A 24,973-nucleotide genomic window follows, 5' to 3' on the forward strand; every position below is an offset into this window, starting at 1 on the left:
TTAACAGATGCATAAATCTTACAAACCAAAAAGTAATGTTGCTCAGTTAAATTTTAATAAATTTTAAACATAAAAGTGTGGGTCAATTATTATTCAACCCCTCAAACCACCAGAATTCTGTTTGGTTCCCCAAAAGTATTAAGAAGTAGTTCAGGCACAAAGAACAATGAGCTTCACATGTTTGGATTCATTATCTGTTTTTCCAGCCTTTTCTGACTATTTAAGACCCTCCCCAAACTTGTGAACAGCACTTATACATGGTCAACATGGGGAAAGACAAAGGAGCATTCCAAGGCCATTAGAGACAAGATCGTGGATGGTCACAAGGCTGGCAAGGGGTACAAAACCCTTTCCAAAGAGTTGGGCCTACCTGTCTCCACTGTTGGGAGCATCATCCGGAAGTGGCAGGCTTATGGAACTACTGTTAGCCTTCCACGGCCTGGACAGCCATTGAAAGTTTCCTCCCGTGCCGAGGCCAGGCTTGTTCGAAGAGTTAAGGTTAACCCAAGGACAACAAGGGAGGCGATCCGGGAAGATCTCATGGCAGTGGGGACATTGGTTTCAGTCAATAACATAAGTAACGTACTCCACCGCAATGGTCTACGTTCCAGACAAGCACATAAGGTACCTTTACTTTCAAAGCGTCATGTCAAGGCTTGTTTACAGTTTGCTCATGATTACTTGGAGGACTCTGAGAAAGACTGGTTCAAGGTTCTCTGGTCTGATGAGGCCAAGATCGAGATCTTTGGTGCCAACCACACACGTGACGTTTGGAGACTGGATGGCACTGCATACGACCCCAAGAATACCATCCCTACAGTCAAGCATGGTGGTGGCAGCATCATGCTGTGGGGCTGCTTCTCAGCCAAGGGGCCTGGCCATCTGGTCCGCATCCATGGGAAGATGGATAGCACGGCCTACTTGGAGATTTTGGCCAAGAACCTCTGCTCCTCCATAAAGTCCACATGACACCCAAAGAACCTAGATAACTTGGAGAAGATCTGCATGGAGGAGTGGGCCAAGATAACTCCAGAGACCTGTGTTGGCCTGATCAGGTCTTATAAAAGACGATTATTAGCTGTAATTACAAACAAGGGTTATTCCACAAAATATTAAACCTAGGGGTTGGATAATAATTGACCCATACTTTTATGTTTAAAATTTATTAAAATATAACTAAGCAACATAACTTTTTGGTTTGTAAGATTTATGCATCTGTTAATAAATCCTGCTCTTGTTTGAAGTTTGAAGGCTCTAACTTATTTGCTTCTTATCAAACCTGCTAAATCTGCAGGGGGTTGAATACTCCTTGTAGGCACTGAATATATATATATATATATATATATATATATATATATATATATATATATGCCACGAAGAATTGAGGCAGTTCTGAAGGCAAAAGGGGGTCCAACCCGTTACAAAGTGGTACACCATGCTAGTAACGGGTTGGACCCCCTTTTGCCTTCAGAACTGCCTCAATTCTTCGTGGCATAGATTCAACAAGGTGCATTCCTCAGAGATTTTGGTCCATATTGACATGATGGCATCACACAGTTGCCGCAGATTTGTCGGCTGCACATCCATGATGCGAATCTCCCGTTCCACCACATCCCAAAGATGCTCTATTGGATTGAGATCTGGTGACTGTGGAGGCCATTTGAGTACAGTGAACTCATTGTCATGTATAAGAAACCAGTCTGAGATGATTCCAGCTTTATGACATGGCGCATTATCCTGCTGAAAGTAGCCATCAGATGTTGGGTACATTGTGGTCATAAAGGGATGGACATGGTCAGCAACAATACTCAGGTAGGCTGTGGCGTTGCATTGATGCTCAATTGGTACCAAGGGGCCCAAAGAGTGCCAAGAAAATATTCCCCACACCATGACACCATCACCACCAGCCTGAACCGTTGATACAAGGCAGGATGGATCCATGCTTTCATGTTGTTGACGCCAAATTCTGACCTTACCATCCGAATGTCGCAGCAGAAATCGAGATTCATCAGACCAGGCAACGTTTTTCCAATCTTCTACTGTCCGATTTCGATGAGCTTGTGCAAATTGTAGCCTCAGTTTCCTGTTCTTAGCTGAAAGGAGTGGCACCCGGTGTGGTCTTCTGCTGCTGTAGCCCATCTGCCTCAAAGTTCGACGTACTGTGCATTCAGAGATGCTTTTCTGCCTACCTTGGTTGTAACGGGTGGTGATTTGAGTCACTGTCCTTTCTATCAGCTCGAACCAGTCTGCCCATTCTCCTCTGACCTCTGGCATCAACAAGGCATTTCCGCCCACAGAACTGCCGCTCACTGGATGTTTTTTCTTTTTCGGACCATTCTCTGTAAACCCTAGAGATGGTTGTGCGTGAAAATCCCAGTAGATCAGCAGTTTCTGAAATACTCAGACCAGCCCTTCTGGCACCGACAACCATGCCACGTTCAAAGGCACTCACCTTTCTTCCCCATACTGATGCTCGGTTTGAACTGCAGGAGATTGTCTTGACCATGTCTACATGCCTAAATGCACTGAGTTGCCGCCATGTGATTGGCTGATTAGAAATTAAGTGTTAACGAGCAGTTGGACAGGTGTACCTAATAAAGTGGCCGGTGAGTGTATATTGTTACAAGTTCTGCAATGTAAATCTGTGCGATGTTGAAATCACCTGTGCTGTCTTCCTTTGAAAATAGGTAATTTTACAGTTACTACAGAGTCGTGCAGACTCTGTGCAGGTCTTAGCAGCCCCGTAGAGTGAACCCTATTTCCTGTACCTCATATTGTTTTATAAGATTTCTGTTTAGTTTAGGTTTCAGAACCTCCCATTGATTAATTAGTCCACAGAATCATTCAGGATTAGACAAAGTGTTAATGAGGGGGAGAGTCCAGGAATATTCAAACAGTTTCTTTGTTTCCATGTCTTGAGGCAGCGATGGGGGTAGGTGTGGAGAAAAGATGACCAAATGTTTTTGAAGTCATCACAGAACATTCTCCAGGTGAGAGTTTATCAGGCTGTAAAATTCTACACACTGAATCTAAGTCCTTCCCTGAAAAGCTCTATAGACAATATAAGCTCTGGATTCAAGGGGAGGGGGGCATGCAGTGCTGACTGTTTTATAGGTGAGGTGGCATAGCTGTGTGAGTTAGTGGGGAACATGTATTTTACTTTATTTTGGCTAGTTTCTGTGACTTTTGTTGTCGTTTTTCAAGTACACCTTGGTCTGCACCTTGTACAGTGCCTTATGTATCTTTATTTTCCAGATGTAATGCGCAAATTTTCACTTGTGTATCAATATTTTTTGCTTCTATTTTATTGTAGAGCAGTGCAATTATTATTGCTTTGTTCTAACTAGCTATACATCTTTTATTATTTTCGAAAAGGATTTGTCTGACCTGATCTGTTTCTCCTGATGAATCTGCAATATAGCAGAGGAAACACGTTGGGATTGTTGTTTGCCGGAGACTATCTAAGCTAGGGCAAGATATCCAGTAGGGATAGTTGTGGACCGTCCTTGTGAGGACGGGAGTCTGGGCACCTGAAGGGCAATTTAAAGCTGAGGGTTATACAGAGTCTCGGCATGAACTGCATGAGTCGATGACCTGAGATCTCCAGGAATGGTAAGATCACCTTATGCTTTTCCCATCTTTTCCATTTTGGACTGGTGGACGGTAAGAACATGCCACCTGCTATTTAACTGTATGTGCCCACATCTATATTGTGTCCACTCTGTACTAGACATTTGAGCATGATATATAGTGGATACATTTGATTATCAATTTATGTATATCAAGCCTATCCCTCATCTGTACCTGGTTGCCCTATGGCGCATAGATAGCTTTCTAACTATTACAGGATAGTCAATCATGTAACGTTTTGCTGTCCTCTTTATGAATTTGATTTGAGATTTTTTGAGCATCACGTAACACGGGCTGTACTTTATACGTGGTTGCTCATATGATGATAGCACATTGTTTGTATTTTGGTTCAATAAGTAAGTTTTAAGGATTTTTGAATAAAAGTTATATTTTACCCACCTTGCTTCAAGATACTATTTCCATATTGGTGGTTGGTACAGTTGGGGGCCCATATTTACCCAAACGGCGATTGTGGCGCCTAACTCACTCTATATTAACTGGTGGTAGATTTCCTTGAATGTTTGATCATCCACTGCACTAGTAAATGGAGTAAGCAGGTAGTTAAAGGAACAACTTATTAGTTTAATATAAAAGACAGAGCCCTCAGATTGTATGTGATTTTTAACATAACAAGTTTCATTTGATTGTAGAACTTTTTCTTACAGATATGCCTAAAGAAGACATTTACTCAATACCTACTTAGAAGACAAAAGTCATTTTTGTTCGTGAGACCTAATGTACCAAAAAATGTGGAACTGCTGTAAAATACAGCAATTGTTCAGTATGAAGAGGACAGAAGATTTGTTCAGGAAGAAACAAAAAAAAAGTATTCCTTTGGAGTATGTCACGACTGTAGAGAGCATAAATAGTGACAGTAAAAGTCGTTTCCAACTTAAAGGACACTAAACTATTGATTATAATAGCAGATCTGTTATAAAAGTACTGGGTTTTTAGTTAACCATGAGCACTACTAGTGACAGTTGTAATTATAGCAAACTATGTTGTTTGTTGTCTTTCATCAATATCACATCACACACATGAACAATAAGCTGCATTGTTAGGCTACGAGCAGCCATGTATGGCTATTGGCATTAACTCTTCGAGATCGCTGAACATGTGCAAAAACGGTCTGCAAACCCTGACTGTTTTATTCAGCCGTGTAAACAAGGGTGTAAGGAAAGTGTACTTCTGCCCCTCCCCTCTCCATAGGAAACTGAGTGGCCGCACCAGAGATAAGGGCTGGAATTGGACCTGCCATGTTATTTGTGGTGCGACCATCTGGTTCAGTTGGAGTGTGGTTAGACATGTTGTGAACCAATGCACTTTTATGGTGCCGTGAGCTAACTGCTTTTTTTGCAGCTACCTCACAGCCGCTATATATGTTTGTGTTCATCAGGCCTTAGGCTCCATGCACACATCTGCATGAGCAGACATGAGCAGACATAAGCCGTCAGACACAAGCCGGGTGCAGAGGGGAGGGGTGAGGGGTACTCCTCCCTCCTTTCTCCATAGTAGCTGAGCGGCTGCCCTAATTCTTTCAATTGGATGCTATTGAAAAATTCAATAGTGTGAAGATAATTTCCTCTAAATGTAGCCATGTTATCCCTTAGAAACAAGATTGTTGTTCTTTGATACCATTGCTGACGTGATTGCACAAAGAAACAGTGATTGCATGTGAAATTGGCAGGAGTTACTGCACCTGCCACAGCCGTCCTTTGGTAATGAACGCTGAATCCAAGTGCTCGGACTCCTCAATGGTGCATGTGTAGCCACCGCTGCCAACGAGTGCGGGGTGGTTGTGTCCAAGGAAAACATTTCTAAGGGACAACATGGCTACATTTATGATAAATTATCTTTTTACTGGTAATTATTTTATTAATAACATGCAATTGAGAAAATGTATGTATATGGCTGTTGGAGGTTCAACATGATGTGGCTTGAAATAATGTAAGGGTATTTGTGGACAGAGGAAGAACTAAGCTATAAATGCCTACACTGCCCCTAATAAAGATTGTGGAGACAACCTGCGTGTGATAATAATGGACTGTGATATTATACCTGGAGGCTAAGGGCATCCTGACAAGAAGACACTGAGGACAGCTGCATATCTTTGCCCCCTGGGGATTCTCCCAGATGTGGGGGGAGAGAGAGCAAAGACTAAAATTACTTCTCTTCAAGTTTGTGAGATAAGAAGATGTGGAAGCAAGGAGAACACCTATTGACTCTATATCTTCATCGGATTGGCCAAGACAGTGGTGGAGTTGGTGTGGGGATGGGCAATGTGTGTGAGTTATGGGTGTATGTATATAAGATTGTATACTGATCTTTAGTTAGAGCACTTCCTCCCCTACCCTCTTTTAACCTATTCCATTCTTTTGTGACATCTTGTACTTCATTTTGTGGAAACTTTGGGTTAATATAATTAAGTAATACAATTATTTGTGCAAGGGGTAAAGAAGAAAAGGTACTAGTTGTCTTGAATACCGAAATATCCCATTTGTGGTCGGAAACTGTTATAGGGTCACACAGTGGGGCACAGAAGAGAAGGTGAAACAATTGGTTTTTGGAGTTTGCTGGGACAGATTGCAGATTCTATGTCACATTTGCAGAGCCCCTATGAGAACCAGAACAATGGAAACTACCAAAGAGAGACCCTATTTTGGCAACTTAACCCCTTGAGGGTGACAATATTACATTGATGAAAATGCATTGACTGGGGAAATACAAAAAATAAATTCTGGAATTGATTTTTAACCTTTTTTTTATACATGGAAAAATGTAATTTTACTTTTACTCTATGGGTCATTATGATTACGGTGATATCCCATGTACATAGCTTTTTTTATGTTTGAGTAATTTTGCAGAATAAAAAATTCATTTGAGGAAAAAAAGATGCATAACAATTTTATTTTTTGTTGATGGAGCTGTTTTAGTGTTTATTTTTGTTGCAGGAAGAGTTGTATTTTTTATTGTTAGCATTTTCGAGTACACGTGACTTTTTGCATTAGTCCTCACTCATTAGTGAAATAAAACAGGAAAACAAAAGGTAGCAAATATATGGGCATATCAGACATATAAATACAGTGGTATTCAACAAATACCTCCCCATCATTAGATTATACTATCAACTGTGCACAGATTAAGCTAATACCCAAGTTTAAAAATGAAAAATTGAGAAAATAAATGCTGGTACAAGTTGATGTTGATGTTCTAACAAAATATGTATTTATTTAAAAAAATAAAATGCCATAATAAAAACAGATTAATTAAAATATCCTAAAACTCACAATGTTAGAAGAAAATGTGCATACCCAACATATAATTATATGTACTACAAATGTGTACAATGCATGTCACTTCGATTAATAAATCAAATACAATACAGGGCTAACCGATTTTGATGGATCGGGAATTTTTGAATGTGATGATACCTGACATGTTTATGATTTTATTTATTTATTTTTATATCAGTTCTATGGAAAAGGTGGAAAAGAGATTATTTGTGCTTTTATGTTTTATTTTTTTTTTTTTTACTGGATTTTCAAACTGAACTGCAATACTACAATACTGCAATAACTTGATGTTACTTGAGAGGGTGCAGAGGGTTTGGTGGCAACCTGTCCTATAAGAATCCTAGAACTATACATATACATTATAGTCTGGGACCTGGCACGGACTTTGCACTGGGGCCCATCAGCTTCAAGTTACACCACTGAATCCTACAGTATTGCAGTATATGGGGATTTTCCTACTGATATTTTACAGTGTTTCACCAGCACACTATTATAGATTGTGCTTAATGGCAATCGTAGGAGTATCATATAGACCAGGGGTGGCAAACCTTTTAGAGACCGAGTGCCCAAACTACAACAAAGACCCGCTTATTTATCGCAAAGTGTCAACACAGAAATTTAATTTGTGATTAACTTCTCTGTCACAGTTTTCATTGATACCAGCACCTGAGGACACGAATAAAGCAGAAAATAGTCCCAGGTACAGGTGTCACTTTAAAATAGCTCTGTGCACAGCAAGTCCTGGGCTGTCTGGGACTGCAGGAATATACCTGGAGTCATCTCTGGTGATGGCCTGTGTGACCACCGAAAGGGCTCCGAGTGCCACCTCTGGCACCAGTGCCATAGGTTAGCCATCACTGATATAGACTCTCCTAGTCCCATAGACACAGTGTCTCACATAGATTCCAGTGGGCAGTTAAAGAGATGTAATGTCCTTGCCCATGAATACTTGTCCACATGTCAGTTGTGCACCTCTTGACTAATTGCAATGCACAGTGCACAACTGATTTTCTCCACAACCTGCGGATAGCGTGCCAAAAATATTACTGGAAGCTGGGAATGACTTATTGTGAGACATCCACTGCCATAAGATTCTATCAGCCAGAATGGTAGCTTTTCAAAGGTCAGAAATATTGTCAATACAATGGCTTGTCGGTGAGATGGCCCAAACTTCTTCTTTCTTTCCATTGTATGGGGTATAGAAAGCTGAATGCTTCCCTGGGATGGTGTGGTGATGGTCCTGCTGCTGCTGTTGGTGGTCATGTCACATCCTTCCTTGACATCATCGTGGGGAGGGCAACGATCCATTGCCGTGACAGCAAAGTTTATGTGAGACTCCCAGGACTGCCGTTAAGCACAATCTATACTAGTGTTCTGGTAAAACACTGTAAAAGATCAGTAGGAAAATCCCCATATTAACCATAGCCCACAAAGACTGTTAACCCATTCCCTGCTAACCATAAATCCCTAATTCTATTTATGTTAACCCTTTCCCTGCTAACCCTATGACACTAATTATAGCCCATTAACCCTAACCTTACTAATTAAAAAAGTAGACCGTATATACTCGAGTATAAGCCAACCCGAGTATAAGCCGAGACCCCTAATTTTACCACCAAAAACTGGGAAAACCTATTGACTCGAGTATAAGCCGAGGGTGGGAAATGCATTGCTCACAGACCCAGCCAAGTATATAGCCAGCCAGCCCCCTATAATATACAGATTGCCTCCAGTAGTATATAGCCTGTCCCCAGTAGTATACAGCCACCCCAGCAGTATACAGCCACCCCAGCCTGCCCCCCAGTAGTATACAGCCACCCCAGCCTGCCCCCCAGTAGTATACAGAGTGCCCCCAGTAGTATACAGCCACCCCAGCCAGCCCCCAGTAGTATACAGCCACCCCAGCCTGCCCCCAGTTGTATACAGCCACCCCAGCCTTCCCCCTGTAGTATACAGCCACCCCAGCCTTCCCCGTGTAGTATACAGCCACCCCAGCCTGCCCCCCATTAGTATACAGCATGCCCCCAGTAGTATACAGCCACCCCAGCCTGCCCCCAGTAGTATACAGCCACCCCAGCCTGCCCCCAGTAGTATACAGCCACCCCAGCCTGCCCCCCAGTAGTATACAGCATGCCCCCAGTAGTATACAGCCACCCCAACCTGCCCCCCAGTAGTATATAGCATGCCCCCAGTAGTATACAGCATGCCCCCAGTAACATACAGTCAGCTCAGAATAAAAAAACAACAACTTATTCACTCACCCTTCAGTGGCCCCGATGCGCAGCGCTGCTCCCCCGATTTCATCGCGGCTCCTCTTCTTGCTTCCCGGCTCCTCTTCTTACTTCCGCGCCGTCTTTTGTCTTCTTTAACATCGCGTTCGGCGCCGTAACTGTTCTCTCCCATGCGGCGCCTAGTATGACGCGCCCCTGCTGACGTCATACTAGGCGCCGCATGGGAGAAGAACAATGGCGGCGCCCCGGAACGATGTTAAAGAAGACAGAAGACGGGGCAGGAAGCAAGAAGAGGAGCCGGGAAGCCAGAAGAGGAGCCACGATGACATCGGGGGAGCAGCGCTGCGCATCGGAGCCACCGGTGGGTGAGTAAATAAGTTTATTTTTTTTTAGTCCATTTTTAATTATGTTTTTTTACAAGTATTGACTCGTGTATAAGCCGAGGGGACGTTCTTTAGCACATTTTTTGTGCTGAAAAACTCGGCTTATACACGAGTATATTGTCAATCACCGTACCTTCCTGTAACTCTCCATGGTGCCCCTATCATTTGCCAAGGCGAAAGGTTCCCTAGTACGTTGTTTAGTAATCGCAGAAAGATCTCATACCCCTAGATTGTGGAAGTTTACACATATACGCTGCATATCATTTTGTGTACTGAAATCTTCCTTTGTTAGCCTTCCCCTACTACTCCTAATATGTTTAGTTTACCAGAACTCATCACTCATTGCTGATGTTCCTACTCATTTCCCCCATTCCCCCTCCCAGGTGCGTCGCTAGGTCAATTAGCCCCGCTGCCCGGCATCCTCCTCTCTCTCTTCACGATCAGTGTTCACTGCTTTCCCTGCAGGACATGTGATGATGTCACGATCACATGACCTGCAAGGGGAAGCAGTGCACGGAGCTGCAGGAGTGAGGTGAGAGGGAGAACATAGGGAGATCTATATGGGGCACATTACAGGGAGATCTATATGGGGCACATTACAGGGAGATCTATATGGGGCACATTACAGGGGAATGTGTGTGGGGCACATTACAGGGGGATCTGTATGGGGCACATTACAGGGGGATCTGTATGAGGCACATTACAGGGGGATCTGTATGGGGCACATTACAGGGGGATCTGTGTGGGGCACTTTACAGGGGGATCTTTGTGGGGCACATTACAGGGGGATTTGTGTGGGGACATAACAGGGGGATCTGTATGGGGCACATTACAGGGGGATCTGTATGGGGCACATTACAGGGGGATCTGTGTGGGGACATTACAGGGGGTCTGTGTGGGGCACATTACAGGGGGATCTGTGTGGGGCACATTACAGGGGGATCTGTGTGGGGCACATTGCAGGGGGATCTGTGTGGGGCACATTGCAGGGAGATCTATATGGGGCACATTACAGGGGGATGTGTGTGGGGCACATTACAGGGGGGTCTGTGTGGGCACATTACAGAGGGATCTGTATGGGGCACATTACAGGGGGATCTGTGTGGGGACATTACAGGGGGTCTGTGTGGGGCACATTACAGGGGGATCTGTGTGGGGCACATTACAGGGGGATCTGTGTGGGGCACATTGCAGGGGGATCTGTGTGGGGCACATTGCAGGGAGATCTATATGGGGCACATTACAGGGGGATGTGTGTGGGGCACATTACAGGGGGGTCTGTGTGGGCACATTACAGAGGGATCTGTATGGGGCACATTACAGGGGGATCTGTGTGGGGCACATTACAGGGGGATCTGTGTGGGGCACATTGCAGGGGGATCTGTGTGGGGCACATTACAGGGGTATCTGTGGGAGGCACATTACAGGAGGGCTGTGTGGGAGTTATATTACTGGGGATCATTACAGGGGGGTCTGTGTGGGGCACATTACTGAGGGAGATTACAAGGGGGACATTACTGGATAGATGTGTGGGTGACATTATTGGGGGATGAGTGGGTGACTTTACTTGGGGGGGGTGTGGGGGACATTACTGGAAGAGATGTGTGGGAGACAATACTGGGGGCTGTGTGAGGACATTACTTGGGGGGCTGTGGGGACATTCCTTGGGGTATGTTCACACATGGCAGCAGGAAGGGCCTAGGTTTGATCTCACATGAGTTTCCAGTGATGATTATGTGATGGATAACGAGCTGGTCTCTTGTATTTGTTTAAATGCCACGTGTGAGCACAGCCTTAGGGTGATGTCACACGTGGCATTTTGAACGAGTTTTTGGCCCGTTTTTAAGCAGTCCGTTTTTGAAAACGCATCCTTTTTTGACATGTTTGACCAATTATCTAAATTCAAACAGGTCAAAAACGGATACTATTTTTGACAGACTGCTTAAAAACGTCCAACAAAGTGTTCAAAACGCCGCGTGTGACATCACCCTTACAGTATTTTGGGAGAGTGTTAGGGGCAGCAGCAGGACAACACTGTCAGGGTGCAGTCAAACGTTGCAGTTACAACTGCATCACAATCAGTTTTGAGATGGTTTTAGGTGCAGTTATGTTAATTTAACAAGTGAAAGACATGAACTGGTGAATTTGAGTTTGAAGGGGAAACCTGTTCCACAAATGTTCTTCACTGCACCTAAAACCACCTCAAAACTGATTGCGATGCAGTTGTAACTGCAACATGTGAACGCAACTTTGGAGAACGAAGATTTTGGGATAATAAAGGATATAAGATGTCTGTGTGGTGAAGTCCACAGAAAGGAGACGTGGTGATGCCGAGTCCAAGGGTGGTTGCACATGTGGCGTTTTGAACCCGTTTTTAGAAAACACAACCATTTTTGTCCATTTTAAATTAAGGTAATTGGTAAAACCATACAAAAACAGATGCGGTTTAAAAAACGCATGCGTTTTTTAACGGACTGAAAACGCCTGACTAAAAATGGACTAACAACCGGTTAAAAACGTCACAAGTTCCACCACCCTAATAATGAGGTGGACATGTCACCTGCAGTCTCGGGATGTAAGTCAGGATTTCTCCGGTATTTCTGTAGCTGTATTCACCCTCAGTAAAGTTATTGGCACAATCACATGTGAGGGGGTTATTTACAGGAGGGGGCATTACTGAAAGTCTGATACAAATGCATTGGGGCCCGTGCCCTGGATCTTTTTCCACCCTAGCAACGCCCCTGCCCCCTGCCCTCTTTAGTCTTATATCTCTACCACTTTCTGATGTGCAATGTGCTTCTTGTTCTTGTTTTTTTACTTTTATTTCAATGTTTTACGTTTTACTATCCTTTGTAGTCAAGTGTCGCCATCACCATTTATGTACACGTTTTTGTTATGACTCTTTGTGCCATTTGTCCGTTGACCACTACATGATTGTACTTGGTTAATCATATTTCTCAAATACCTGTGTTTCATGAATGTGCTTCTTTCCTGGGAGAATTTGTAAGTGCTGTATTTATTGTTTTCTCACTCTGGCTTTGCATTAATAAAGTAATGAAATAAAAAAATCAGTAGATGGCACCATAAAATCATAAATGCAATATATGCTGAGTAATTTACATATATCACCTAAATAAAATCCTAACTATGTATATCTAAAGGAAGTCAAACACATCCCTAAGCATTGTAAGCTGGGCAGAGGCAGCAGCAGGCAGCGGAACACGGATGCACCCGCGATCCGCAACATGACTGGGACCGGGCATTGCACGGGTGCACCCGCGACCCGAGTCATGGATCGCGGAGTCACCTGGGACAGTACCCCCCCCTTAGGGCCCCTCTTCTTCTTCAGCCCGCTGTTCTTTCTTCGCCTACTCCAATTCTTCTTGGTGATGAGACACCTTAGGAGAAGAGCAGGCACCGAGAAGACTTGGGAAGCCGCAGGCTGGGTCGGCTCTTGGCACACCAGAGCGGCCTCAGGGGAGGCTGGTGGAGACTCTGGAGCGGCCTCAGGGGAGGCCGGTGGAGACACTGGAGCGGAGGCTAGGGCACCGCGGGAGCAGCACTGCCAAGCTGCGGAGGCTTGGGTACCGCAGGAGCAGCGCTGGCAAGCTGCGGAGGCTGGGGCGCCGCGGGAGCAGCACTGGCAAGCTACGGAGGCTGGGGCGCCGCGGGAGCAGTACTGGCAAGCTGCGGAGGCTGGGGCGCCGCGGGAGCAGCACTGGCAAGCTGCGGAGGCTGGGGAGCCGCGGGAGCAGCACTGGCAATCTGCGGAGGCTGGGGCGCCGCGGGAGTAGCACTGGCAATCTGCAGAGGCTGGGGCGCCGTGGGAGCAGCACTGGCAAGCTGCGGAGCCACTGGAGCAGCTGCGGGAAGCTGCGGAGCCACTGGAGCAGCTGCGGGAAGCTGCGGACACACTGGAGCAGCTCTGGGAAGCTGCGGAGGCAGAGGCGACACAGGAGCAGCTCTGGGAAGCAGTGGAGGCTTGGGTGCCGCTGGAGCAGCTCTGGGAAGCTGGAGAGGCTGAAGCGCCAAGGGAGCAGCTCTAGGAGGCTGAAGCGCTCACCACCATCGTGCAGCAGGAAAGAGTGCGATGGCGATATATGTGGCAGTGCCATGTGATATATGTGGCGCTACCATGCGTTATGGTACCATGTGTTATATGTGGCAGTACCATGTATTATATGTGGCGGTAGCATGTGTTATATGGTATATATAACATATATATATAAAAATAACTCTGCCCTCTGCCCTCTCCCTTCCGCCCCCCCCCCCCACACACACACTCAAACTCCGGATAATGCATGGTGAAAGTGACGGATCAGTTTGCATCACTGTCTTGTGGGCTCAGATTTTAATACCTTTGCTGTGTGCTCCAAATTATTTGTCTCCTTTATTCTTTGGTTCGGTCCGATCACAGTGATACCAGATTTATAGGTTTTATTGTGTTTTAATATTTTTCAGTAATTAAAACAGTGTATACAGTAAAAGAAAATAGTTTCGCCATCTTCTGAGGCAAATAACTTTCATACTTTAGTGTACGGAGCTGTGTGATGTGTCATTTTTTGCTAAATGAGACAACATTTTCATTTCTATCATTTTGAGGACTGAGCGGCATTTTGATGACTGAGCTTTTTATTACATTTTTATGTGATGTAAAATGGTGTAAAAGTGGCGTTTCGGACATTTGGCTATTTTCTGTTATGGGGGTCACCGCCGGTATCAACTATTTTTATATTTTGATCTGGCATTTTGGGACACAGCAATACCTAACGTGTTTGTGATTTTTACTGTTTATTTAGTAGTATATCAGTTCTAAGGAAAGGGGGGGGGGATATTTTTTTTAGGTTTTTGCAGTATGTGGCATTTTTACATAGGATTAATTGCAGTGAGCCACCGGCACATTGTAATAAATCTCCAGAAGCCATATAGCAATCTGTCTGACGCAGACCCGAGGCTGTCACAGCGACCAATCGCGGCCCCGCGATGATGTCATGGGGAGCAGCGATCTCAACAAAGTATATAAATGTGTGTGTAATTGTATAAATATGTTTGTACAAATATGTATAGATTTATTTTTTTCACGGTAAGGGGGGCCCCATGAAGAAGTTTGTCATGGGACCCAGTCTCTCCTAGTTACACCACTGATCGCGGGGGCACCCACGCCACAACTCCAGACTGGGACCGGGCAGCGCAAGGGTGCACCCATGATCCCAGTCATGGATTGCGGGGTCACCCGTGGTAGACTGACTAAGGTGTCAGGCAGCAGGCCTGAGACACCTCTGCTTCCTGGTCTGGAACACGGACTTCTGCAGCACAAGCATATGCTGCACTCTGCACTGATTCCATAGACTGACTAAAGACTGACAAAGGACCATGTTCTCCTACCTAACACTGAAACAAAGATAATATAAGTATGATAATGTGGTATAGCAAATGATGACTAAAATACAATATACAATATACTCCATAAAATTCATAGTCTGGTCAAATGAGATAACAACATTGAGGGATTACATTCATATCGTACAGTATATAGTGATTGTCATTGTCATTGATAACTGTATCCCTAAAAAAAGTGACATTGTTAACTGCATTCATACATACCTAAAGTGCAGTGTTAGTGATAATGGCACCCATATACAGTGGGGGAAATAACTATTTGATCCCAGGCCGATTTTGCCAATTTTCCTACCGACAAAGGTCTGTAATTTTTATTGTAGGTACTCTTCAGCTGTGAGATAGGGAATCTAAAAAGAAATCCAGAAAACAACATTGTGTAACTTTCAAATAATTAATTAACATTTTATTGTATGAAATAAGTATTTGATCCCCTACCAACCAGCAAGAATTATGCCTCTCTTAGTGCTGTTAGTTTGTGTTTAAAGGACACATACCACCAGATTACAAGTGGTAGAGTGTAATAATTAGACTGCTCGTTCACACGTTTTCTGCCATCTTTGTTAATGAAATAATAACTTTGTAAAACAGCTGGTGATGCTCAGCCAGACGGCACCAAGTGCCTCTCGGCTTCCACGGCTTTTAATTTATGAACAACCCCGCTGCAAGCCTCTTCCTGCTGCTGCCGGGGAACTAGGAGAGAGTACACACCCCGATGTCTCTACGGCCCGGCTCTAACATTAGGAGGAGGCTTGCAGCGGGGGCGTGCATAAATTAAAAGCCCCCCATTCGGAAGACGAAGGATGAGTACAACCCTAAGAGCAAACGACCCAAACCTGAAACATGGGGGAAGAAACATCACACTTTTGGGGTCAGTTTCTGAAAAGAGGACAGGACAACTGTACCACTATGATGTTATTATAGTTAATGCCATCTATCACAAGATGAACAAAAACCTCCTCTGTAAGACAATTGAAGATGGGTCATCGTAGTGTCATCGTAGGAGTAGTATGAGCCTGAGTAGTGGGAGGCCACCCCTCACTACTGACCTGCTTGCTCAGAGCTCAAATGATGGACAGAGTGGGTAGAGGCGGTTCAGTAGTGGCTACTGGGGACATGGAGTAGCTTTTGCCCCAGAGCTGTCTCAAGCAACTCCATATCCCCAGTAGCCTTAGAAATTAAATTAGCATATTGAAGCATTGTACTTCATTTCTGCATCAGCTGCATCGCTGAATTAGTGAAAAATGGGAAGCAGCTACAGTTTGGACGGGGAATCTACTTTGGGGAATCTCTCAGATGGTAGATTCCCCATGGTAGCTTTCCTTTGAATACTCTACCTAATATATTTTTTGCAGGAGGAGTTCGCTGTTATCACCTCCATTTTGCAATCATTCATCTCTTACTAACCCATTTTACAACCATATTTTGATCAGAAAATTTGGGCTCCCATTGATTTCTATGGGGTTGTGGTTCACGTTTGGGTCAAGTCTGGATCTCCCAAACTGAACCTTTCACAAAGTTCAAAAATCATATATAAATGTATAAATGATCTATTTTACTAATACGCTCTCCTCCTATTGCTCTGTAGCAGATGCCCTGTAGATAGGACACTATGTAAAATTGTAAATACTGTACTGCTCATGCTCTATAACATGCTGCCTGAATGTGTCTTCCATGTGAAAGACTCACTTTAATATTTGCCATTTCATAGTACAGGTGGTCCCCTACTTAAGAACACCTGACTTACAGACAACCTCTAGCTACAAACGGACCTCTGGATGTTGGTAAATTTACTTTACTTTAGCCCTAGGCTACATTAATCAGCTGTAACAGTTACCAAAGTTGTCTGCAATTAAGTTTTAGTGTTAATCCTGGTTTTTATGACAACCAAACATTTTTAAAATCCAATTGTCACAGAGACCAAAAAAATTCTGGCTGGGGCTACAATTATAAAGTATACAGTTCCGACTTGCATACAAATTCAACCTAAGAACAAACCTACAGAACCTATCTTGTATGTAACCCGGGGACTGCCTGTATAGATTAAAAATGTCCTACATTAAATTCAATGGGGAACGGAAATTGAATGGAAGACTTTCAGTTCACCTTTGTTTTTATTTTTCGTTACTCTTTCCTAAAACAGAGAGACTAATGGAAACCACTGATACAAATGTGAACTGAGCCTTAATACTTTCACTCCTTCCTCCATCTCTTACTAAAATGCAGGTTTATATTAAACCCACAACCCCCTTCCCCCTTTCTATCTGCTTTTCCCTACCTTCCCTTGTCTTTATTTTAACCCCTTATTGACCGCCCTATTGGCTTTTTACAGCGGGTACTTCTTTTGACACGATGCCTTTCTGCGGCGGTGCGTTAGAAAAAGATTTCAGGAAATTGGGTACCGAAATTGCCGGTGTGGGGCTGTGATATCACAGCCCAGACCCAACGCTAACACCCGAGATCGAAAAAACTCAGATCTTGGGTGTTTAACCTCTTACACGGTGCGGTCAAGCATGACTGCGGCGTGTAAGTATGTCCATCGTGGATCGGACACCCCACGGTGAGCTTACCGGGTGATCCGATCCCTCCTGCCACAGCCCTGGGGTCCAACAAGTGCCCAAGGTTGCCAGCTACTTTTCACGCCGGGTTCCGCCTCCATGCAACACTGTACACTGCAATACAAGTGTATTGCAGTGTAAGGGCTTGAACAAGCGAGCGGATGAATGCTTGTTCAAGCCCAGAAGTGAAAAATGTAAAAAAAAAAAAAAAAAGATTAAATCATTATATAATAATAATTAAATAAATAAAATAAAAGTCCCATAATGTCCCCAAATACACATAAAATGCAAGTAAAGTATATAAAACACATAAAAGTACATATTTGGTATCACCCCATCTGCTTGGTGAATGACGTAAAAAAAATGCGAAAAACTTCCCGTTATATACCATTTTTCATCAAACACATTGCAAAAACTGTTCTAAAAAGTGATCAAAAAAAGTTATGTGTCCTAATATGATACGACTGAAAATAACAACTCTTTCTCAAAAATAAGCCCTCAACCAGATCTGAAAACAGAAAAATACAGCAGTAATGGCCCTGAAAATTTGTCGATGGTAAAAACAATGCGATTCTCCGATATTGGTTTTGCTCAGTAAAATTAAGAAAAACTATATAAATGAGGTATCACCGTAATGGTTGTGAGTCAGAGAACAAAGATAAAATATTATCTTTACGTTACGGTGAGCAGAGGGAGAAAAAGTGGTAAACATCCAAAATAAAAATTGATGACTTTGTTTATGTCCCCCTTGAAATAGTTGATAAAATGTCATTAATAAGCTATAGACCCCCAAAATGAATTATCTATACATTGTATCTCATCCTGCAAATAATAAGCCTTCATATTTACCAAAAAATTAAAATTTATAGCTTGTACAATGTGACATTACAAACCTACTGTGAATAGCACTTCTTTCATTCTATGCCCGGCAGTGTGCCCATATAGTATTTACCACCACATATGGAGTGTCGATACACTCAGAGAACTTGGGCATCAAACGTTGCAGAGCATTTCATCATTTTTGCATTTTGAATCTGTCAGTTTTGGAGTTGCAGGTCCATATTGTTTTAACCCATGTGAAACACTTAAAGGGTTAATAGGCTTAATAGAAGTTGTTTTACATATGTTGCGGGGGGAAGTTTCTATAGTGGGATCATTTATGGGGTTTTACTATTATTTAGGCCTTTCAAAGTCACTTGAAAGTTGAGTTTTCCCTCAAAATGTGAGTTTTGGGGATATTCATGAAATTGAGAGAAATTGCACTTAAAGTTCTGCGCCTCATAACATCCTAGAAAAAGGAGAGGACGCATAAAATATCATCTCAACATAATTCTGGAAAGGTTAACTATCTAGCTTTAGGAGTAGTTTTACTTCCTGTCTTTAAAGCAGAACATTTCAAACTTGGAAAACGAAGAATTTTTACAAACTTTTGTCAAATTTTCCCTTTTTTTCAGAACGAAACGCAAAACTTATCACTTAAATTTTAGAACTAACATGAAGTACAATGTGTCACGAGAAAACATTCTCAAAATCACCTGGATATGTAAAAGTGTTCCGAAGTTATAACCAATTATCGTGACACATGTCAGATTCGAAAAATCAAGTCTGATCATTAAGCTAAAAACTGTCATCGGTGATAAGGGGTTAATGTTATAGTCTAATTTTGCCTTTCCTTAAAGGGGGTGTCCGAGAGCTATGAAAATTAACTAAAGGTGGCCGGAGGTGGCTGCTTAAAAAAATAAAGAACTACTTACCTTCCGGCGCCCTGTGGGTGCCTCGCGCTGATGATGTAAACAAACATGGCCGCCAGAGCAGCGCTGGACTCAGCTTCCGGCCGGCTGTGGACGGTTACGCCTATCCGTCCCTATTCACATCATTGTGAATGCGGGCCGGAAAGTTGTCGGGTCCAGCCACAAGCGGAGCAACAGCAGCGCGGGACACTGGAGGGCACCGGAAGGTAAGTAGTTCTTTATTTTTTTAAGCCGCCCCCTCCGGACACCTTTAGTTAATTTTCATAACTCTCGGACAACCCCTTTAATAATAATAACAATTCCTATATTTATATAGTGCACACAGATTACATAGCATTGCACAGACCTTGCCAAACCAGCCCCAATGGTACTCACAGTCTAATCAACCCACCAGTATGTTTAGGAGGACAGCGGAGGACCCGGAGGAAATCTAAGCAAACATGGAGAGAACATACACACTCTTTGTTGACCCTGGGACTTGAACCCTGCAAGGCTGTAATCCTTTTGTTAAAGAGCTTGTATTATGTACCATATTTTTCGGATTATAAGGCGGACTAAACATCCTTTGATTTTCTCAGAAATTAAAGGTGCGCCTTATAGTCCAGTGCGCCTTATATATGAACCATACTTAAAGACAACAGCTGCCTTGAACTATGCACAGGTCTGCCACCTGCTAGTCATTCATCCTTATAATCAGGTGCGCCTTATAATCCGGTGCCCCTTATATATTAACCTAGACGTTTTACCAGGCATTTATTGATGGTGCGCCTTATAGTTCGAAAAATACTGTAACCACTTTTCTATTTTCCTACTGTGTAAAGGAAATTATCAGTGTGACCATTTGTACACCTTCATTTATCATCTTTAAAGGGATTGTGCACTTTCATTGATAATTGATATTATTTGTGTAATGAAAAGTTATACAGTTTTCCAATATACTGTCTGCATTAATTCCTCATGGTTTTCAAGATCTCTGCTTTCTTTCCTTCTATAGACAGCTTCTATGTGTATTTCCAGTGGACAGCAATATGCTGTGATGTAACACAGGTGTAACAGCCGTGTCACAGAGAGTATTTATAGCTGTGTGATAATAATGGCTCGTGCAGCGGTGTGACCATGGTCAGATTTCTGTCCACTGGAAGTAAACATAGAAGCTTCCTATAGAATGACAGAAAGCAGAGACCTAGAAAATAAATAGGCGGAATTGATACAGAAAGTATAATGGAAAATTGTATAACTTTTCATTTACCAAACAATCTAAATTATATGCTGAAAGTGGACATCTCCTTTAAATGTCTGGAATTGTTTTCCTGAGATTTTGCTTCACATTTGATTAATCTGATATACAGACAACTAGACAGAATAACCACACCCACTCTCAGATTTATCAAGCTGTCTGAAAGTCAGAATATTCATAGTTACCCATGGCAACAAATTACCAATGAATGAGGATGAAAATCCCCACATACTGCCATACTGTAGTATGGCAGTTTATGATAGGATCAATCAGACAACCTAGGGTTAAAGTACCCTAGGGAGTCTGAAAAGTAAAAAAAAGTTTAAAAATTATAATAAAAAAATAAAAAAATTCAAATGAATTTCCCTAGAACTGATATAAATATAAATAAACAGTAAAAATCATAAACACATCAGGTGTCTCGTGTCCGAAAATGCCCGATCTATCAAAATATAATAACAGTTTTTCACTGCATTTAACCCTGTAACGGAAAATAGCGCCGAATTTGAAAATGTCACTCTTTTGCCATTTTGTAAAATATAAAACAATTCAATAAAAAGTGGTCAGAAAACTTCAAAACTGCAAAAAATTATTTCACACATCTCCGTACACCAAAATATGAAAAAGTTATTAGCGCCAGAAGATGGCAAAATCTGGAAAAAAAAATTTCTTACAGGAGGTTTTAATTTTTTTTAATGTATGAAAACAGTATAAAACCTATACAAATTTGGTATCCCCGTAATCGCAACGACCCAAAGAATAAAGTAGACCTGTCATTTGTGGCGCACAGTGAAAGCCGAAAAATCCAAATCCACAAGAAAACAGTGCCAATTTCACTGCATTTGGAATTTATTTCCCACAACATGGAAGAATGAATACCATCACTATGAAGTGCAGTTTATTACCTAGAAAATAAGCCATCACAGAGCTCTTTATGTGTGGGGAGTGAAAAATAGAAATGAAAAAACAAAAAAGGGCCAGGTCCTTAAAGGGTTAATATGTTTGCGTGTGATCCCTCCACCTTCTTCAGCAGCCTACATACAATGCTCCATGGCGTCACTAGATGGCAGCATTGTCCTGTTCTTGTAGAGCAGGGACCTGGCAAGCTAGTTTTGGGTCCTTCACAGTTTAACAGAGGTTTGTCTTGTAGCATTTGTATTAACACAGATCAAGTTCAAAAGTTCAGGCCAGACTTAAAAGCGTTCAGCCTTCAATGCAGACTATTTGCCCCAGCAGCGTGCACCCGGTCTGTTTGATACTAAGATAAAGAACTGACTTTAACCCCAGAGAAATATTTTTCATTAGATATAAAGTTGCCTGCATTTATAAAGACAGTCCCAGATTTGCAATCTACAGTAAAACTTTCCAATGTGTTCCATATGTCTTAGAGTATTTCGAATGCCTGAAGAAACAGACTTTATACTGCATCCTACATACAAAGGAATTGTTTTACAAAATGTAAACTTATATTTAAGGGCAGACATTTTTTTTCTAGTGATTGTTCCCATAGCTGTGCTCATGAAATAATAATAATCATACTAAAAACAGATACCGGGAAAAGAGTACAGAAAGCAGTTTCCTTACATCAGTACAATGTATACAGTTTTATACAGAGCAGAGAGTTCTATTACAGGCGGACCCCTATTTAAAGGAAACCTACCACATGAAATGGTAGGTGTAAGCTTCAAAAACCGAGCACCAGCTCAGGGTGAGCTGGTGCCGGAGCATATTTTCGTTATTCTCCTAAACCGCTGTATCGTGGTTTAAACACTTTAGTATCTTTATATGTTAAGCTGGTTTGCCGCACCGTGATACGCGCTCGGCACACCATGCGCGCGGCTCTCCAGCATTTCCTATTTAGGCGTTCGGTGCACGGTCACACGCATGGTGCTTCGAACCGGCTTAACATATAAAGATACTAAAGTGTTTAAACCGCATTATAGCGGTTTAGAAGAAGAACGAAAATATGCTCCGGCACCAGCTCACCCTGAGCTGGTGCTCGGTTTTTGAAGCTTACACCTACCATTTCATGTGGTAGGTTTCCTTTAAGAACACCCATTTTAAAAATACCCCTAGTTACAAGCAGACCCCTGGATGTTGATAATTTACTGTATGTACTTGGGCTACAATTAAGAGCTGTAGCAGTCCTCAAAGGTGTCTGCAATGAAGCTTGATTGTTAATTCTGATTCTTATTACAATCCAACATTTTTTAAATCCAATTGTCACAGGGACCAAAAAAAAGTTTGGCTGGGGTTTCAATTCTAATGTATACAGTTATGACTTACATACAAATTCATCTTAGGTACAAACCTGCAGAACCTATCTTGTACGTAACTCGGTGACTGCCTGTAATATAATAAAAGGGACCTTTCTTCGCTGTTTGTTGTAAATCCCGAGAATATACTTTACTATTGTAAATAATAATGATTTGTTTCAGAGACAAGTCTCTTTTACATTTTAAAAATGGACCTTAATGTGCTGAGACGTGTACTGAACCAGTGACTTTCCAAGTAAAGGGATCCTATTATACCTTCTGACCTCAATTTGAAGTGTGGTGTGCACCGATTCCCGGAAAGCTGTCCAAAAAAAAAAAACAACCACAAACCTGACCACAAGCATAAATAGACTTTTTACAACTTTTATGAAAAACACAGATGAGCTATGGTGTGACAGTCAGCATACACAACAGCATTATGGCTGATCATTATGAATCTGTTTTCCCCTGGAGGATACACATCAGGCACATGACATAGAATCAAGCTCCTGACTAAAACTGACAGTTTTCCAGAAATAGTCGCAGTAAGAATCAAAGACAAGAACACCAGCAGGAACTGCAGAAAAATGCTACTATACACTGTGCTTATATTAATAGATGTCCGTCCAAAGAACATTGTAATGGTAATTAAACTGCAATACGAGTGATTTTGCATCTACAGTGTGTCACTAGATAGACAATACACTAGATAGATACACAAGATAACCTTAAGGGGTTTAGCAACTAATTGTGAACTTTACCAGGACAAGTACAAGATCCTAATTGGGAGACCCATACTGTATGTACTAGACCCAGTAAAGTTTGTCTGTAATCCAGTGGAGCCCCAGGGTCACATGACTCGCCAGCAGCAGGACTCAGGACTTCTTGTGATGTTTGATGTTTTGCTGTATACCGGTGGATGGATGTTATTACTGTCTGCACGCCCCCTCTATAATAACCACTTCCATATCAGTGGTTGGCAGGGAGCACTAATATAGGAGCAGTTATCAAGGAGGGCATATGCAGATAGTAATGCCTGCACGATCCCCTCCATCCATAAGGAGCCAGTAAGATGCTACAGGCAGGTCATATGATCTAGACTGCAGGCAAACTTTACCGGTTAAAGTAAAATATGTAAAATACCTACAGTGCCTTGCGAAAGTATTTGGCCCCCTTGAACTTTTCTACCTTTTGGCACATTTCAGGGTTCAAACTTAAAGATATAAAATTTGCAATTTTTTGGAGAAGAAACAACAAGTGGGACACAATTGTAAAGCTGACTGAACTTTATTGTATAGTTTAAACTTTTGTTAAACATAATAAACTAAAAGGTGGGGCATGCAATATTATTCGGCCCTTTTACTTTCAGTGCATCAAACTCTAGGATCTCTGAATGATCCAATATTGTCCTAAATGGCTGATTATGATAAATATAATCAACCTGTGTGTAATTAAGTCTCCGTATAAATACACCTGTTCTGTTGTGGAGAAGTTTAAAGACGGATTTGGATACAAAAAGATTTCACAAACTTTAAACATCCCAAGGAGCACTGTGCAAGTGATCATATTGAAATGGGAGGACTGTCAGATCACTGACCCGGGCGTCCTTCTAAACTCTCATCTCAACAAGGAGAAGACTGATCAGAGATGCAGCCAAGAGGCCCATAATCACTCTGGATGAACTGCAGAGATCTACAGCTGAGGTGGGAGAGTCTGTCCATAGGATAACAATCAGTGGTGCACTGCACAAATCTGGCCTTTATGGAAGATTAAGAAAGCCATTTCTCAAAGATATCCATAAAAAGTCTTGTTTAAAGTTTGCCAAAAGTCACCTGGGACACACGAAATATGTGGAAGAAGGTGCTGTGGTCAGATTAAACCAAAATGTAACTTTTTGGCCACTGTGCTGAAACATATGTTTGGTGTAAAAGCAACACAGCTCATCACCCTGGACACACCATTCCCACTGTCAAACGTGGTGGTGGCAATGTCATGGTTTGGGCCTGCTTTTCTTTAGCAGGGACAGGGAAGATGGATAAAATTGGCGGGAAGATGAATGGAGCCATATTTTGGAAGAAAACCTCTTGGAGTCTGCAAAATACCTGAGACTGGGATGGAGATTTATCTTTCAAAACAATGATCCCAAACATGAAGCAAAATCTACAATCACAAATAAACATATCCAGTCTAGACCTGAATCCAATCAAGAATCTGTGGAAAGAGCTGAAAACCTCTGTT

The 24,973-nt window shown here is 42.4% G+C and overlaps 1 long non-coding RNA gene across 1 annotated transcript in view; it reads right to left on the reverse strand.

Annotated features, from left to right (window-relative positions):
- LOC140133051 (uncharacterized) overlaps positions 1–24,973 on the reverse strand; it is a 47,059-nt gene that overhangs the window by 16,698 nt on the left and 5,388 nt on the right. The window contains exon 2 of the long non-coding RNA XR_011855779.1: positions 15,142–15,284. This is a non-coding gene — a long non-coding RNA (uncharacterized lncRNA). The remainder of the gene's footprint in view (positions 1–15,141; positions 15,285–24,973) is intronic.

The sequence above is a fragment of the Engystomops pustulosus genome, chromosome 5, assembly GCF_040894005.1.
Source record: "Engystomops pustulosus chromosome 5, aEngPut4.maternal, whole genome shotgun sequence".
Taxonomy (NCBI): domain Eukaryota; kingdom Metazoa; phylum Chordata; class Amphibia; order Anura; family Leptodactylidae; genus Engystomops; species Engystomops pustulosus.